General features: G+C 37.6%; 1 protein-coding gene across 4 annotated transcripts in view; it reads left to right on the top strand.

Moving 5' to 3' along the window:
* The first annotated feature begins 4,327 nt into the window (after positions 1–4,327).
* LOC135097732 (conserved oligomeric Golgi complex subunit 6-like) overlaps positions 4,328–4,766 on the top strand; it is a 60,910-nt gene continuing 60,471 nt past the window's right edge. For all 4 annotated transcript variants that reach the window (XM_063999737.1, XM_063999741.1, XM_063999736.1 and 1 more), the window contains exon 1: positions 4,328–4,546. The gene's annotated coding sequence lies outside the window, so the exon portion shown is untranslated. The remainder of the gene's footprint in view (positions 4,547–4,766) is intronic.

Genomic DNA, 4,766 nt, shown 5'->3' with positions numbered 1-4,766 from the left:
AAGCACTGTGAGGTGTTAAGAGAGAGAGAGAGAGAGAGAGAGAGAGAGGGAGTCGGTTCCCCGCGCCAAATAGCCTATCACTTATAATTAAACCTTTAAATTGACGGAAACTCGAATAAAAGCATAGAAAACGAGAGGACTGAGTTTATAAGCGAACCTTAAAATTAATTAGAAGTTATGAAAGACACAGTAGACTGTTTATAATGATACTGAAGACTGAAAGAGTGAAAGGGTTAGCCTATCACTCACAATTTAACCATAAATTAATGAAAACTCCAATAAAATCATAGAAAACGAGTTAACCAATATCTTCACTCCTTCACCACTATTCTGTCCACCTCCGCAATGCAAGAGTCAACCAGTATATTCACTCTTTCACCACTATTCTGTCCACCTCCCCAATGCAAGAGTCAACCAGTATATTCAGTGTTTCACCACTATTCTGTCCACCTCCCCAATGCAAGAGTCAAGCAGTATATTCAGTGTTTCACCACTATTCTGTCCACCTCCCCAATGCAAGAGTGAAGCAGTATATTCAGTCTTTCACCACTATTCTGTCCACCTCCCCAATGCAAGAGTCAACCAGTATATTCACTCTTTCACCACTATTCTGTCCACCTCCCCAATGCAAGAGTCAAGCAGTATATTCAGTCTTTCACCACTATTCTGTCCACCTCCCCAATGCAAGAGTGAAGCAGTATATTCAGTGTTTCACCACTATTCTGTCCACCTCCCTAATCAGTGTGTATCTGGCTGTGGTACATAAGCATATACAAAGGAATATTTCAAAGATAAGGGTGTGATTGGCTAACCTAACACACACACAACAATTGGTTCTACTTCAAATTGATTTACTAACAATGTGTCTGTGATATATATGCACTGCCAAGAGCTTGTATATAAACTATGCTAACCTAACCTAACACACATACAATAAAATAAACAAATGTCATAGGATACATTTTTTATTTACAGATAAAGTATATTTACAACACCACACAATGAAAAACATGAATACGATGGCTCAATCTATATTTACGTGGACTCTTGCAACCAAAACACCATGATATTCTGCATCACATGATAATAATAATAATAATAATAATAATAATAATAATAATAATAATAAGGCTAGCATGAGGAATGACTGATTATATTTCAACCAGCATTGGCAGATTTTATGATGAAATGTTGTTACAAGGTTTTATAGGCCTGTACCATCACCAGTTCATTAATATAGGCTGTTTTTGAGGAGGCAGAGGCCAAGAGAAGGAGAGAGAGAAAGGTGTTAGGCAAGAAAGAAAACAATAATCTCATTTCATCTCACCTCTCTCTCTCTACAACTCTCTAACTTGTCTACATTTCTCATTATAAATATTTTTGAAAGTTTAAGCTGCGAGAGAGACAGGAATAATGTCACTTCATCTCACCTCTCTCTCTCTCTCTCTCTCTCTCTCTTCACCTCCCTAACTTGTCTAAATGTTGATATTTTTAGAGGTTCAGGGGAGACAAAAGGTGATATGAGATGTTATGACAGAAAATACATAGGAATATTCTCACTTCATCTCACCTCTCTCTCTCTCTTCACCTCCCTAACTTGTGTCACAGGGGAACTACGTACTAGATGATAAAGAAGAGGAAGAAGTTACTCAGTTTGTGGGAGTTTTGGGGATAAGTTAATCCCATTACGTCACACTGATGGCATGCCCTTAGGGAAACGTACGTGTGTGTGTGTGTGTGTGTGTGTGTGTGTGTGTGGAAAGATATAATTGTTTATGTACAGTCTCTCTCTCTCTCTCTCTCTCTCTCTCTCTCTCTCTCTCTCTCTCTCTCTCTCATTTTCCAGGGTGCTTATGTACAGCCTCTCTCTCTCTCTCTCTCTCTCTCTCTCTCTCTCTCTCTCTCTCTCTCTCTCTCTCTCTCTCTTTTTCCAGGGTGCTTTCAAGACTCCATCAACAAATTTAAGGGAGAATCTTTACGCATTTTCAAGGGTGCTTTCAAGATTCCAGAGGTACATTATCTGGAAGACTGGAAATATTGCGTCACGTCTCAGCAACCTTTAAAAGCAACTACAGGAATCCAGGAGAGAGAGAGAGAGAGAGAGAGAGAGAGAGAGAGAGAGAGAGAGAGAGAGAGAGAAATTGTGTTGAATCTTATTTTTCGCCCACCATGGTTGCCTGAGCGGAGAAAAAGTTAGTGAATTTTACGCTATTTCTCACTTATTTGTTGAGCTTTTGCATTCTCCTTCCAGGTGGACGTAAAGAAAGAGTTGACGTATCCATACATGCCTTCAGAATTATCATAGTAAACATAATAATCAAGAAATGTGTATTAATGTATGCGGTGATGTTCGAGGCGATCGTGAGGGTAGCTAGATGGAAGGAAGGGAAAGGCTGTATATATTTCTACTTGTAATAAAGTTAATAATGAATATTTTTCACTGAATTTAAATAGTGTAGACGCGTCAGTTATTCCCCTGTGTACACTATTAAAAGAAACGTGAAAATCTATCAGGTTACTTCAAAAATTGAGAAGGCACGTCTAGGGTAGCCTAGCCTAGCCTAGCCGACATGATCCAGTGGCAAGTTTTATAACGCTTGATCAACTGAAATTAATAATATTCCTGATACTTTCTCCAGTCTCACATCAGGCAATGGTGCTCATGATTCATCTACAAGCGGTTTATCATTCAAAGAAAATCCGCAAATACGAGTTTCAGCCAAGATTTGAAACTCCAAGGGACATCGTCATCTCTACAGGGTAACGCAAAATTTGTTGTAATCACTTTAACACAGTAATATTCACTTATATAACCACTGCTCGCGACCACTTAACATTGCCAAATCAATATATCCTTCTCTCCACTAATTCGTATTCAATCTGCAAGCAAAACCTCTGAAAATAATAATAATAATAAAAAAATTAAATGTTATGGTGCATTTAAGCTTTTTGCCTTGCCCTGTAACAAAAACAGCTGATTTCTTGTAAACACCGACTGAAATGAGAGAGAGAGAGAGAGAGAGAGAGAGAGAGAGAGAGAGAGAGAGAGAGAGAGAGAGAGAGAGAGAGAGTAATTAGCAAACTTCTGTCATTATGAGATATTAATTTGACCTTTTAAACTGAATTATTACGTCCTTTGTCTGTTATTAACGGTACAGTTCACTCTCGTCAATTAATCGTAATTTTAAATGTATCTTGTCACGTCAAGCTGATCTCATAAGTTCAGCTTGACTTTACCTAACCTAACCAAACGTAAACAGTTAGGCTATTTATTTATTTATTTTTTTTCTTTCCTTATTTTTTCTCTCTCTCTCTCTCTCTCTCTCTCTCTCTCTCTCTCTCTCTCTCTCTCTCTCTCTCTCTCTCTCTCTCTCTCTCTCTTATTTTATTATTGTTATCATCATTATTCTTGTTTTTTTCTTTTATTTATTTCTCTTCTCTCTCTCTCTCTCTCTCTCTCTCTCTCTCTCTCTCTCTCTCTCTCTCTCTCTACGTATTTTGCCTGTCTGTCCTCGTGTGTGTGTGTGTGTGTGTGTGTGTGTGTATCTCATTTATTGATTCATTCATTATTTCATCTTTCATTGTATTATTTCTCTCTCTCTCTCTCTCTCTCTCTCTCTCTCTCTCTCTCTCTCTCTCTCTCTCTCTCTCTCTCTCTCTCTCTCTCTCTCTCTCCTTCCTTCCTCATTTCACGAAGCATATCACCATGTAACTAACAGAGAGAGAGAGAGAGAGAGAGAGAGAGAGAGAGAGAGATCTGATTAAAAACAAAACATGAATTACGGAAATAAAATAAAAAGAAAATAAAGGAAATAAAAAAAGAAGAGGAAAAGATTGATGTGATTTATATAATATTGAAAAAAAAAAGAGAATAACCGCCTAGAGAGACCGTACCAAGATAGTCGACATGGGCAAAGTGTTCGGACGATTCGCTATGACTGTGGCCTCGTCTCGCTTTGTTTCATGACAGCTCAAATTTATATATTCTTATCCTTACTAGGGAGAACATCAACTAAAGGATAATATCAAAGCTTGTCTGTTTTTTTATTAGAAGTATATTCAGTGTTCATATTAATGCAAGAATTTTATATAAAGACGAAGTCAAAGCCAAACATGATCTACCATTGTTGAAATAATGCATAATATATCATAAAACCGTAACTAACTTTTATAAACCATTCAAAACGCTTAATAAAATATAAAAAAATAAAAAGAATTACAAAATAAATGACAGGAAGCTCTGAAACATTGAAAAAAAAATAAAGATAGGTAACTAAAAAGATTAATAGGCAACCATCACTCAGTAAGGCAGTATCGGTCTGTGAACGGGCGGAGACGGACGTTGCCAGAATATCTCCCTGTTAACTGTCCGTGTTTCTTTTTTTTCTCTTTTTTTCTGTGTTTGCGTGTGTGTGTGCCCACGTCAATGAACTGACCATTAGGATAACCACAAAGCATAGTTCCCCCGGTGCTATGAAGGCGTGGACTCCCATTTGAAACGTGAAAAGTGAAAAATAACGTGGCCTTTGACTCGCGACTGGAAGAGGTAAGGTCCTTTTTTCTGCATTTTATTTATTTATTCATTTATTTTAGGAAATTAACGATGAAGGGTGACGAAAACTAGAAAGAAAGTGTGTGTGTGTGTGTGTGTGTGTGTGTGTGTGTGTGTGTGTGTGTGTGTGTGTGTGTTTGAGGAATTGTTAACTGAACGTTCTTAAGGATATATATTAGGTCTTACCTCTGATGCCACGTCACCTTATTAATCA

Source organism: Scylla paramamosain, unplaced genomic scaffold (assembly GCF_035594125.1).
Source record: "Scylla paramamosain isolate STU-SP2022 unplaced genomic scaffold, ASM3559412v1 Contig30, whole genome shotgun sequence".
Lineage (NCBI taxonomy): Eukaryota > Metazoa > Arthropoda > Malacostraca > Decapoda > Portunidae > Scylla > Scylla paramamosain.
The sequence above is the reverse complement of the archived record's forward strand: the minus strand, read 5'-3'. Positions and strand labels throughout refer to the sequence as shown.